Below are 14,974 nucleotides of genomic sequence, written 5' to 3' on the forward strand. Positions count from 1 at the left end.
TCACCACCAGGGTGGATAGGAATCCTCGAGGAACAATGTGAAGATTTAGCTTACGAAATTCCTCATGGAGAAGTGGTTGACTTTGTTGTAACATCAGGTTGTTACAATATGATTTACGACTTAGTGCATCAGCCATGACATTGGCTTTGCCCGGGGTGTAAGTTATTCCTAAGTCGTAATCCGAGATCAACTCGACCCAACGTCTTTGCCTGAGATTCAAATCTGGTTGGGTGAAGATATATTTCAAACTTTGGTGATCGGTCAAGATCTCGCAACGATTACCGAGAAGGTAATGTGGCCAAGTTTTAAGTGCATGGACTACAGCTGCAAGCTCTAGATCATGGGTGGGATAATTTTCCTCATGTGGGTGTAATTGCCGTGAAGCATAGGCAATTACCTGACGATCTTGCATGAGTATGCAACCTAGTCCTTGTTGCGAGGCGTCGCAATAGATAATAAAGTCCTTGGAGAAATCTGGTGGTACCAGTACGGGAGCAGATGTCAGGCGTCTTTTCAGTTCTTGAAAATTGAACTCGCACTGTAGAGTCCACTCGAACTTTTTATCTTTCTTGAGGAGTTCAGTTAGAGGTTTAGCAACCTTGGAGAAATTCTCGACGAAGCGGCAGCAATAGCTCGCTAAGCCAAGGAAGCTCCGAACTTGCTCGACCGTCTCAGGTGGAGTCCAATCAAGGACGGCTTGAACTCGCTCGGGATTGACAGCAATACCCTTACCAGAGATTACATGGCCTAGATAGGTCACTTCTGGCAACCAAAATTCACACTTGGAGAATTTGGCATAAAGGCGATGCTCTCGAAGTTTCATCAATACCAGCCTTAGATGTTCGGCATGTTCCTCTTCATTCTTGGAGTAGATGAGTATGTCATCGAGGTATACTACGACAAATTTATCCAAATACTCCATGAAGACCAAGTTCATTAACCGGGAGAAGGTAGCTGGGGCATTGGTTAAACCGAAGGACATAACGGTGTACTTGTATTGGCCATAACGAGTAACAAAGGCCGTTTTGGGAATGTCCCCGTTTCTGATTTTGATTTGATGGTAGCCCAACCTCAAATGCATCTTGGAAAAGACTGAGGATCCAGCAAGCTGATCATACAGATCATTGATCCTGGGAAGCGGATACTTGTTCTTGATGGTGACCAGGTTGACAGGTCGGTAATCTACAACCATTCGATCCGTTCCATCCTTCTTCTTGACGAAGAGGACGGGGCAAGCCCAAGGAGAGGAACTAGGACGGATGAAACCCTTTTTCAAGGACTCGTCGAGTTGGTTCTTAAGCTCGGCTAGTTCTAAGGGTGCCATCTTGTAGGGTCTTCTAGAAATTGGAACGGTTCCTGGAACAAGGTCTATCACAAACTCAACATCCCTGTCAGGTGGAACACCTGGCAGTTCTTCTGGAAAGACATCCGGAAAGTCTCGGACTACCGGAACATCCTCAAGGTCTGGAAGGGGGTTGGCATTTAGGGAGTAAAGCTGGCGCTTGGCCACTCGAGTTAAGACATTGACTGTCTTGCCCGATGGGTGAGTAAGTTGAATGGTTCTAGTAGCACAATGAATCTTAGCATAATGAGCTGACATCCAGTCCATACCCAAAATGATGTTTATGTCCGAGGACTTGAGAGCTATTAAGGATGCAAGGAAGACAAGTCTATCGACAAGAATTTCGTTCCCATGGCTTACTCTAGAAGTTTGCCATTTGGAACCCGGAGTTTGAATTACCATAGAAGTGGGCATGTCACAGAATGTCGTGTTATGCAATCGAGCATAGTTCTCGGATATGAATGAATGAGATGCTCCAGTATTGAAAAGAACAGATGTCGGATGACAGTTAACAAGGAGCGTACCAAGGACGACATTAGGATCCTCATGAGCCTCCTCGGCTGAAACATAGTTGACATGGCCACGTGTAGTAGTGACCGGCTTGGCATAGAATGTCTTTCCCGCTGGCTTACCATGGCCAACGGACTTTCCAGTCTGATTGGGGTTGTTCTGGGGACACTCTCAGCTATAGTGACCCGGCTCTCCACACTTAAAGCATGTCACCACATTGGGGCATGGAGCAGCATTAGCAGCGGGGCCACCATAAGGCTTGGGCGGTGCAAATTGCTGGTTGGGACGAGGCGCCTCAAAGGATGGCCTCGGGATGAACCTGGGTGGCAGTGTCGTGCTTGGGATCCACACCCGGCGCTTCTGAGCTCTAGAGCCGGATGAAGAGCCAAAATCACGGGAGTGCTTGCGTGAAGCGTCATAATCAGTCTGGCCTGTCTCAGCACTGATGGCTTTGTTGACCAACTTCTGAAAGGAGGTGCACTCATGCAGACGAAGATCGTGGTGAAGCTCAGGGCTAAGTCCCTTGCGGAACCTTACCTGCTTCTTAACGTCAGTAGATACCTCTTCAGGGGAATAACGTGCCAGATTCCCAAATTCACGACTATATGCATCCACAGTCAGTCTTCCTTGGGTGAAATTGCAGAACTCCTCCCTCTTGCGATCCATGAGACCTTCCGGAATGTGATGCTCACGGAAAGCCTCACTGAATTCAGCCCAAGTAGTAATTTGGCCGACCGGGCGCATAGCTTCGAAGTTTTCCCACCAAAGGCTAGCAGGGCCTTCGAGATGGTAGGCAGCGTAAGTAACTTTGTCAGCTTCGGCTACGTTGGCAGAACGTAGCTTGTGGGTGATGCTATGAAGCCAGTCATCCACGTCGAGGGGCTCGACGGAATGGTTAAACTTTGGTGGGTACAGCTTGATAAAGTCATTGATTGACACCAAGTCATTTAGCTGATGTCGTGCAGTGTTCTGCTCAATCTGCTCTAGCAGGCGATTAGTCTCACGCTTGTTTCTTTCCGCCTCCAGCATCACTTCGGCTAGAGAAGGCGGTTGAGGCAGATTTTCACCCCTAGCTGCACTGGCTTCCCCCTGCTCCGAGGCAGCAGGGTTGCTGCGGGTGTTGACCATCCTAGGAGATAACAACACAAGGGTTTAGATAAGGATGGCTCAAACTTAGCAAGGAAGTGCAGAATGTAATGGATAACACGGAATGCAGAGATGTTCATCCGTATGTCATGGTAATATAAAACTGCCAGATATATACCAACGGTCATACACATCATACATAGTTTAGTACAAGCCCAGGCTACAGTACAACTATGATGAAAGACGTTACATCTCATCGGAGGCATTCCAAGCTCCTATACATTATTTGTCTACACCTCCGGAATTGACTAAACACAAAGTCATATTCCACAAGTCACGCAGGACAGTGGAGATACAACTACTACAATACTAGTGATACTACTACTAACTCAGACAGCTCCGTAGTAGTCCTCATAGAAGTCACCTCCATAGACTAGAAGTTCAACGTGATCATCCGGGAACAGACGGTCCTGAGGAGCCTGTGGACCAAAGGGGCTAGGATGAGGTCTTGGACCAACAAACGGTGGCCTGCGGGGACCACGGGGTGGGGTGATGCCTCCCACATCACGCCAATCCACCATGTCTGGCAGAGCAGATCTCACAGGATACAGATCCCTTGTATCCATACATCCAGCTTGCACCGCAGGTGCAAACCGAGTCAATGTGGCCCAATGATCAGCACGGGTATTGAAAAGCTCCAGCCTCAAGGCCCGATTCTCTCGGTCCTTACCTTCGAGCATCTCGGCAGTGGTACGAGTTAATGAGTCCTCCTGAGTGGAGTCAGCATAGATAGCCTGAAGATACCCTTGCGCTCCCAGAAGTGAAGCTGGCATGTTACGGAAGTCGGTGTTCCGAAGCAGGCCAGTCCGGACTCGCATGATGGTCATCATGGAATAGGCAGCATCCTGCACAGCCATCTCAACAGTAACCCCGAGTCCATAGGAACAGTGAAGGGGCTCGGTAGATCCAGGATAAGAAGGAAATATCTTGACGGTGCAGAAATATTGGCTTTGATTAAAGTCTCGGAATTGCTCTTCGACGGTGTATTCGGGATACCAACGGTAACCCGTCTTGATCATTACCCGGACTAACATAGCAGTATGACCGGGCACGTCGAGGCACCGGGTCAGGCGAACCACTTGGTTTTGAGCACGGTTGGCCATTCTGAAAGCACAACCACAATGCAAAGACATTAGAATTCCTAGGGAAAATTGGACAGCATAACAGCTGTAAATGCTCAGAAAAATATTTGAGACATCCACAACAGTTTGAAATACCACTCAACAACATCATATCAAGGTTCTGATTCAATTAGCAACATACTAAAAGTAGTAGAAATTGTACTGAGGCTTGTAACAACAATCCTATAAGCTACTATGGATTAGTAGCACGTGAACCTGATAGAAGAAGAGAGCCTAGTCCTTAACCCACGTTGAATGAGAAGAGAATGACTCAGATCAGAGGGCATAGGGTAAAGGAGTAAAAGAGCCTTACATTCCCTCCCACAATCAATTCCCCTACATATAACTAAAGCATTTCTAGACTCGACATCGACCAGTTTGGCTCAACGAACCTACAGGCACTCTGGCTCTGATACCAACACTGTCAGGACCCCGATTCCAAGTCACATCGATCTAGCCGGTAACACCTCATATCACTTTGCGGCCTCACGCACGGTATCCCACGGGTGTCGCCTTACCATGGCCCGGGACCATTTGCGCCTTTTGGCTCACGTATATGATAGTGTCGCTAGCATCCATATGACAGAGAACCCGGGCCGACATGGCTAATCGTGAATCCAAAGCGGCACAGACCTATGGAGACAGGCATACATGAATCACATCAAGCATGTCGGTCATCAGCGAGTGATACCGGGCTGTAGCACTGGGCTAACAGGACTCCGGGAAAACCCGGGCTGTAGCAGGCTAGGCAGGACTCCGGATGTCACCGCGTGACATTTCCTCGAAGGGACAGACATAGGAACGACGTGAATCACATGCCGGCCAGTCAAGTGTCCTGAGCAGTAGTGCTGGGCTAGCAGGACTCCGGTGAACCGGGCTGTAGCGGACTACTATGGCTCGAGGAACACTAGACTACATTTCCCCATAAGAAAGGCTGCCAAGGATAAACAATTAGGTTGTCGGATCCCACTCATACCAAGCATTTCAATCATACACACAATGTGCCCGATATGAGTACATACAACATGGCATCACAACAAAACTCTACAACTCAACTACTTTATTTAAAGGCTCCCGAGAGCCATACATAACAAGTTCATACAGATAGGGGTCACATGACCCGACACTCAAGTCATACAATCATACAAGCACATGCAGAAGTAACTAGTCTGAGTACAGACACTAGAAAGAAAGAAGGCTTCTCGAAGCCTGTCTATCTACATAGGGCCCTCCATGGCCAGGATCACCACCTGGGTGGCTAGTCACTCGTCGACATCAAGGTCTACATAAAACCCATCGGAGGGGGCGGTGTTGTCATCTGAAAACAATAATAAGCAAACATGAGTACAAGGTACTCAGCAAGTCTTACATCAGAACCTAATATACATGCTCATTCTCAAGAAGGTGGTGGGGTTAATGCAGCAAGCCAGCTTTGACTCTTGGCTAAGCTATCCTACGGAACTCCACTGGTAAAATAGTTTTCGCACACGAGTCCACTACTCACCAACACAATACTCCACCGGGGATCCTCCCTCGTTATCCTACGAGAGGGCCATCCTCGGTACTCACACTTATCTTGAGTCTTTTAGTAGTATCCATTAACTTGTCTATGAACTGTATAGGCAACCAAGTAGTCCTTTACCGCGGATGCGGCTATTCGAATAGTTTTATACCCTGCAGGGGTGTACTTCTTCATACACGCTTTCACCACTTACCGCCGTTTACACGACATGTACTCGGCAACCTTCAAGCGGAAGCCCAGCGAGGGTGTCGGCCACGGCCTACCTGAACACTTAAGTCTCTAGTCCAGGTTTATCGCCTATCCAGGTTCCATCCGCAGGGAGTCCGGCCGAGGTTTCCACTTACGGCCCTAAACGATGTGAACAGGGTTCTCGAGACACCAAACGGGTGACTCGGTACACCGTGCCACGGTGTATCTACCGCAACATAGCCCACCCCTAGGGTCAGCACTACGCACGGCCGCCAACACATAACCTACAAACACCAGAAACTATTTGCAACTCCTGGACAGAGTACTAGGGTATTTAAGAAGCCGAGAGGGTCCATTGGTTTTGGGCCCAATGTATGGTAGTAACTGCATCTTAAATCACACATACAGATCTCAGTTCTTATGGACGGTCTCAATGAAACAACCCACCATGTACTCCTACATGGCCTCTCATCGATACCTTTACCAAAACATGTTCAACACATCCCTCATATTACCGACATAATCATATCACTCTAGCCCATCACCCAGATGAACCAGAACTTACACAACTCTAAGCATAGCAGGCATAGCAAGGTAGGAATCACATACATGGCTCAATCAACTCCTACACATGCTAGTGGGTTTCATCTAGTTACTGTGGCAATGACAGGTCATGCAGAGGATAAGGGTTCGACTACCGTAGCACACAGCAGTTTGAATCGTGTTGTCTTAATGCGGTAAACAAGAGCAGAAGCGATAACATGGGTTTGTATCGGAATGATCAATGGGTTGCTTGCCTGTTGTAGTGGTAGTAGGGTACTGCCCTTCAGACGGATACTCGGGGTTATCCTCGGAGGCAGAACCTACCATGAAAGACACATCGAACATAATCAACACATGGCAATATGCAACAATATGATGCATGCTATGACATGGCAATATGAAAGTGTCTTGGCCTAATGCAAGCTAAAACAGAAGGGGATGAACTCATTTGAATCAAAGATTCAAATATTAGCTCATTAAACATGGCCTTATTAGTGCATAACCTTAATCTGCTTAAATAGCAAGGTTAACTTGTTTTGTCATGCATGAAACCATTACAGATGGATAGATTGAATTTTTATGATCATTTTTCACATATAAATCTTTGCATTTGGAGCTATGGTTGATTTTCTATGATTTTTAGAAGTTTTGACTATTTTCTGGAATTTTCTATTAAAGAATAAATCCAGTAATTGAATTAATGCGTCAGCATGACATAGATGTGACGTCAGCGGGTCAACTGGGTCGGCCTGGTCAAACCTGACTGGTGGGCCCTCTCTGTCAGTGTCACAACTAGTTAACAGAATTAGATTAACACTAATTAGCTGTCAGTGGGGCCTGGGCCCACATGTCAGTGACTGAACTAATTAAACTTAGTTAAAACTAATCCTAAACTAATTAGCAGACCGACCCCACCTATCATAGACTCAGGGGGTCTACCTGGGCCCACACAGGGGTCAAACTGAGTCAAACTCGCCGGCAGCTTGACACCGGCGATGTCAGATGCGGCGGAGGGGCTCGGGTTTGCATTTCCGGCGACCAAAACGACGGCGGAGAGCAGCTACATGACGCGGGGAGCGAGCCGCATCGTTTGGTGGAAGAAGTGGGGCTCGGGGAGGCCGGAAACGACACCGGCGACGACCTTGCCGGTCGCCGGAGTTCGGGCGTGGATGAACCCGGCACTACGGGGCATGGCGAGGCACGGGGAGTGGTGCGTTAGGCTCCTGGGAGCGCGTGGAAGACGAAGGCGTGCTCGGATTCGAGCTTACGCGCCTGTGGCCACGGCAGTGACATGGCCGGCGGAGCCGAGCTCTCGGCCTCAATGGCAGAGGGGGTTGGAGGACGCGGACGAGCGCGGGGAGAGGGGCGGAGGAAAGATGGGCTCACAAGGAACTCGCGGAGCAGGCTAGTGAGCTCGGGGAGGACTTGAGACCGGCGAATCGAACGACGGCATCCGGCGGCCGTAGACGGGGAAGAAGGTCACCACGTCGTCTTGGGGTCGTCCGAGCTTGCGTGGGTCGACGGAGAGGTCGAGGACGGCAGCGCAGAGCTAATGGGCTTGTCGGAGAGGCGAGGGGGTGGCTCTGGTGTCGACTACGGCGAACGGCCGCGACAATGGCTCTCGGTGCATGCGAGAGGAGAGCCAGAGGAGGGAGAGGAGCACGGGGAGAGTGAGGGAGGGACAGAGGGGGACGTGGGGGTCGGCGTGGCACCCCTAGACGCCTCCAGGGCGTCGGCAGAAGCAGGAGGTGGCCGGCGTGTGGCCGCGGGCGCCGGCCACACGCTCCTCGTCCTCCTGGCGGGAGGAGGAGGACGACTGGCAAGGCCAGTCGGCTGGGCTGAGCCAGCTGGGCTGGCCAGCACAGGTGAGGCCCAGGTGGGCTTCTCCCTCTCTCTCTTTTTCTGATTTGTTTTCTTTTTCTATTTAAGTGCAACTGTTGGGCTTTATTAAAAATACTAAAACGTTTCCAAAAATCCTGAAAATAATTGTGGGCTCTGTTTAGAATATTTCCAACAGCAAACATCTATTTCCAGAATTATTTGAGCATTTAAATTATTTTATAGCATTTAAATGCCCAAATTCAAATACTTATGATTTAATTCAATGACCTTCTGTTGACCTAGAAAATTGTGCACCAATTTTGCCAGAGGTTCTAACCCAAGACAAAGAGGGTGAACTTTTTAGAAGGGCATTTCAGGTTCATTGAAAATAATTTTAGTAAACCCTAGTTGTTTCCAGGGGGTGTTGGGGGTTTCTGCCTTCCCCATTTCAAACTTAAAAGGAAATTAAACATGATGCACACTCTAATGCTTGAACTAGCTAGGGTGTGACATGACTGCCTGTAGGAATCCCCCTTCCAAACTCCTTGGTCGAAGTTGAGTCTAGTCATTGAAAAACTTTTACTAACATGGCTGTGCGGCTTACGGGCCCACGTCGCCATTGTGTGATATTAGGATCTTTTGTTCCTCATCTATAATCTGGGACTCTGATCTCTCTTCTATTCGGGTTAAAATGAATTTACTAACTCTAACATTAGGATCACGTGATCACATCCACCCGGAGAGCCCTTTATTACAGTTGATCATCTGCTTCACCAGAACACTTCAAAGATATTCTCTGAGGTTCTCCCGAGAACATGTGCTCATCACTTTGAAAATTCTCGACCACCAATAAATCCTTATGGATAACTACTCACACTTGTCGCTCATAGCTTCGATCCCAGTTGCCCTTGTTATTACTTGATACCCTGAAAAATTCTTCGATGTTCCGAGAATCCTTTGTTCCTACTACTTTGCAGCCCTTTTCCGCATTAATACCCCTATGAATAATTTCTCGCACTTACCGAGTATCCGTTCTTCCCTCGTTGTTCATATGATTCACAAGATACATTGGAATACTATCTGATCTCCCGGTAATCCTCTGCCCGCTGTTGCTCTGCAAATACTTGTCTGCCTGCATTATGGTTAATTTCAAATTTCCAGTAATCTCCATTGACATCCTTTGTCATTATCATTTTGAGTCCTTGATTCAATATGTTGTGAATGATCGCAATCCTCCATCAGATCCTAGAATTCATCCTTCCGACACAGATGTCATTTTAACATGGGCTGGATCTCGACCAATCAAATCGCCATCGATTGTACCCCTAAGCCTACTCCACTTATCCATCCTTAATAAGAGTGTTTGACTCTGATCCCTTGATTTGGAAATCATAATTCTTTTGTGTTTGAGCTTTGAGTTAGTCAGTTGTTTCTATAATGTGATCTACTTGAATCCCTTCTTCCTCTGGTTGAGTACCAATGCTCACATCAACACCAGATCCTTTGTTGGATTTTACCTGACAATGTCCCTCGTATTCAATCACTTTGGAATTTCTTTCCCTGATACATAATGCCATTGGTAAATCCTATTCTCTGATTTGGCCAACCATGCTTTGCTTTCGAGATGGTGATATTTACTCTCGAATCTTGTGGTATATATTTCTAAGATACCCCGAACCTATGCCTTCATTACTCTGTGGGAGCCTGAAAGTTTTCACGAGCCATACTCTTCTGGTATTTTGCCAGATAAAATTTCAACACTACAACTTCATCAGACGCGAGAAGTGAATGAAAGGTTTTGCATTGGAGAAGTGGGAGTCGACCTTGACCTTTGTGTTCATGCACATGGACCTGAGGTGGAACTTATCATGGAAGCTTCTTGCAACAATAATTAATCATTTGAATGATTCTTCCAATGTCATTTTATTGGATCCCTGGTAGCTGGTTCCGACCATGCTAACTTTATTTAATATATTTCTGAAAGGAAACCATCCCAGTGCCTCGTATATTTTTGACAAGGTTAAAGTATCTACTATTGCAAGTCTACAATACAGATCGGTTTCTATTCCGATCTACCTCCGAGTTTCACCTCTGTTATCTCGAGAATATCACCGAACTACATAACTACCTATGAGTCTTCATCTAGTATTGCTTCTCACCGATTTCAGATTTCCCCCGGGTTCTGAGTTATTAGTCACTCGAGAACACCGATGAGTGAATCGATTCTGCACTTTGATTCAATAACTCTTAAATAATTTTCATTGCTTACGAGTTTAATAATCCTTCAAGTCATTCCTAGCTTGATCGGCTATATCATTTTTGTTCTAAATTTTAACTGTGCTACCTGGTCCTTCTTCCCGGAGCACAATTTTCGACGATGAGCTAAGCTCACGTCGATCTTCCTCGTCATATCATTTCTCCTTGAACAGCAAACTTGATTTCGGGTTTCTGTCGTACCCATGGTGCTAATAACCTTTCGCTTCATCATTCAAATTTGATGTCATCGCCGATTGATTACATCTTCATGAAATCTCTCGACAATTTTGTCGTGATCATCATTAACATTCTGAGCTCTTACAGGATATCAATCGAATTCGCGTTGAGAAATACCATCCTTGCCCATCGATGATTTGTGTTGTCATCGACAACATTCTTGCCTTCCCTCCAACACAAACTTGTTCGTGTTTTGTGTTATACCTGGAGATCCTTGCTATCCAGCAATTATTCTTCTTTACCTTGGAGTATTACCATCTTTTATGTCAAGAATGTCATGAGAATTTCACCACCTCTTATGAATTATTGGTACAAGTGATACTTCTTGCCATTTCCGTTCATTCCTTGGTCCCCGTGTTGTTTCTAACCGGAAAACCGACAATTGAACTATGATGTGCGAATTCAAAAGTTCTAGCAACCCTATTGCTTTGAAGTTAATGGTCGACATTACATACTTAGGCCATTGGTTATCAAAACACCATTCTAACATTGACCGTACTACCTAAGCCCATATATCGGGTGCACCTTTCATCCAATGTTTAATTGTGTATGTTTTTCCTCTAGCATACATCATTATATCATTTGATATGACAAATGTTACCTCCTTGTTCACATAAGTGTGGAAATCCATCTTTTGAAAATCTCAATGAATTGTCGCTGAGTTAATCGGCCACCTCCTCGTCTCTCCTTGATTTAATGATGAACTCTTGTTTCGGAACTCGCTTCCATAGTTCAATTCCCGAGAGTCTTACAATGTCATCTCGACATTTTGTGTTGCACCTTTTCTTCTTAGGCATCCTGAGTCTGAGTTATCCTGGCACCAATCAGATCTGAATCTCGGTCAGATATGATGGTTGGAACATATTCCCAAGAGTTATCACCTTGGTCTTTATGTGACCCGGTAATGTGATGTCATGCCTAGCACACCTGGCCCGAGGCCCTGTTGTTATAGATTCCTTTTCAGCAAGGTTATCCAATCTTCCATGAGGAAATTGTAAGACTTATTCTACGATTTATTCCTGAGGGATCCCTTGTGTTTACAAAGTCTGATCTTCACCTCTTGACCATGTCAATGTTATCTCGAAGCATGTCTGTGGTACTCCGATTTTCAACAAGAACATTTGAAGCCCAATGCTAAATATTTCCTGCTCAATTATCCAAACCTCGCTGTATGGGTAATGTCATGAAATTTCTCTCCCCTTACCTAAAGGGTTTTCTACATTATATCCTGCCACGGATACCATGCTCTGCTCGTCCTTGTGAAGGATATATCCCTGAATTATGTGTTTAAAACACATTTTCCTTTCCATTGTTCTATTTAATCTGATGATCACCTTTTCCTTTCCATTGTTTTGTTTAGCCTTACTGGTGATCTATATGATCTAAGCAGTAATATTCTCCTACTTTTGTAAACACCTTGGTGTACAACCATGTCGGTAAGACCCTGTTGCTTTTGTTGACGGCATTCCGGTAACCACCGATGGATGAGAACTTTGCCCATTGGTCCGCCTCGTTCAACGAGCAGAAAAATGGTTCTCTTCGTCCCTCGCCCTTGGTACCGACCTTGTTGTCGATATAACTGACAGGCCACCCTCTGACATACCTTACTATCAAAACCATGCAAGATGTCACCACTCCTTCTACTTTTAACCCACATGTTGGGCCCATAACCCACAGGTCCCAGGATCGAAACCTGACTCTTCTATACACCCATGTTTCCAAAGTTATTCCACCTGCTTGGCTTCGTATGTAATTCACGAGCCACCTTCCTAGTGATCTATTCTGGCACCAGACGCAATACTTTCCCATTGCTTTGAACCCCTGTCACACTTTGTTTCAGGCAACGAACGATTGCATGCCCGCTCGAAACTTCTCATGCTACCTTCATACATGCTATCGATATTTTATTAAGTTTCAAGTAAAGAGTTACTTTCCGCCACCTTCCCCGATGTTATCGACCAGATAGTCAACCTTGCAGAGGTTTGTTCTCCTGGAATACCCACCCTTTATCTTTCGTAAGTACGATGGAGTTCCTGAAGAAATGATGTCGACTTCATCTTGATGACCCAAAGCAGAGAAATGAATACATCAACATAATGTATCGACCACTTCGAGAAGAACAACCAAGACCGAGAAGACTCGTTAGAATTTCGTAACCAGAACTTTCCCCCTACCCCACCTCTTAAATCTCGGGACGAGATTTCTTGTAGTAGGGGAGATTTGTGACGCCCGGATAATTAAGCTACAGCAACCCTATGCTAATGATGCCACATCACTTCGATTACTATTGCTAATCTTGCGTTAGTTCAAAAACGATTCAAATTCAAATTCAAAATCAAGCAAACAATAAAAGTTTTGAGATATTAAAACTAAAATGTTCATCATGTGGCAAATAATCCCTAACTAGTTTTGGTGGTGGAACCAACCTTTTACAAAGTGTTTAAATGCCCTAAGCTTATTAAAAACAGTGGCTAAAATAATAATTTAATTGCTCTTGAAAGTATAAAAATATTAAACTAATTTATTTTGGGTCCAAACTAGGTTTGGCAGTGGCCTATTTTTATGATACTAATTTAGGTGCTAACTTGGTATTTTAAAGAAACTAAAATAAAGTGTGGAAAAAATAATAAATAAAGAAAAACAGAAATAAGAAATAAGAAAATAGAAAGGGGCCTAAGTTCTACTGTGCACTTAGGCCTACTAGCTACAGGTGCGGCCCAGCCCACTTGGAGTTCCCTTCTTCCTCCTACTCCTCATCCGAGCTCGATGGCCGTTGGGCGCTCGTCCAGGCCGCGGATGGCCACGCGGCGACCATCCGTCATGCCCCCGCGCGGTTAAGGCCACCCTCGAGCCCCTGGAAACCCTAGCTACCCCCAGTTTTCCCCCTCGCTCTCTCTATCGCTCCCGCTGCGAGCTTGCCCGAGAGCTCGCCGCCGCCGCCGCTCAATCCCGTGGCCATCGTGCCTCGATTGCCCCACCGACGTGCCTGAACGGCTCCCCGACGTTGACTACGTCGACTACGCCGAAAGAACGCGTCGGGAAGCCTCCACACTGCCACCATCTTCTTCTCCTTCCTCGGATCGCCATCGTCTGTCGCCGTCGATTCCGGATGCTCCGCGCCTCCCCGAGCACACTGCCAGTTCCTTACGGCTCCCGGTGAGCCACCGCGTCTCTCCCCTCGCTTCCCCGCATGGATCCATCACCGTAGCCGTCGCTGCCATCGCTGCCCGAAGCTCACTCCGCAGCGGACCTCGTCACCATCGTCCTCGTCGATGTCGTGCTCACCCGAGCTCGCCACTGTGCTCTAGGCCTCGCCAGGACCCCGTAGAGCCTCCCCAGTAGTCCTGCCGTGCACTCTAGCCGCATTTCGCACGAGGGCCGAACTCCGGCGTCCGCTCCGCCACTCGCCGCCGTAGTTTTCGGTCGTTTACGGCCGCACCGCCACCGTAGATGGATGTGGCGTTGAACGCTCGATCGAACGAGCCTAAGCACGCCCCGAACGGACCACCATAGCGTTTTCCGGCCAAGTCCGGCGACGCTCCGCCGCTGAAATGGTCGCTGGCGTTGCTCCGGCCGCCACGCTGACCTGGCGCCGGTGGGTCCCGCCCTATGCCACTGACTGTGGGCCCCGCGGGCCCCTTTGACCCCATTGACTTGGGTCAACGCTGACTGGGCGCCCCTGTGGCTATGACATGCGGGCCCCACTCCTTTAAACTATTCAAAATAAATACATAATTAGGTAATTAATTAATTTAGTTAATTAAATGGCTAAGCACCCACTGACAGTAGGTCTCGCACAATTATTAGTCTAATTAGATTAAACTAACCCCACTGTTAATACACTGTCAATGACATGTGGGTCCCACCGGACCCACCTGTCTGGTTTGACTCGTCAGCCGACCTATTGACCTGCTGACATCAGCATTGCATCATGCTGATGTCATAATTCCCTTTTCTGTTAAATAAGTAAATTCCAGTAAATGTTAAATCTTTGAAAATTCATAGAAAATAATCCGTAGCTCGGATGGAAAAGTTTTGTACATGAAAGTTGCTCAGAACGACGAGACGAATTTGAATACGCTGCCCGTTCGTCTGCCACACATCCCTAGCATAGCGAACATGCAACAATCCCCCTCCGTTTCATTTATCCAAAAATGCCTAACACCGGGGATACTTTCCCGCTTGTTTTCCCCCTTCGTCGGTATCACCTCGTACCGCGTTAGGGCACACCTAGCACCGCATATTGCCCTGTTATGCTTTGTTTGCTCTGTTATTTATTGTGTCCCC

Source organism: Triticum aestivum, chromosome 1A, assembly GCF_018294505.1.
Source record: "Triticum aestivum cultivar Chinese Spring chromosome 1A, IWGSC CS RefSeq v2.1, whole genome shotgun sequence".
NCBI lineage: Eukaryota > Viridiplantae > Streptophyta > Magnoliopsida > Poales > Poaceae > Triticum > Triticum aestivum.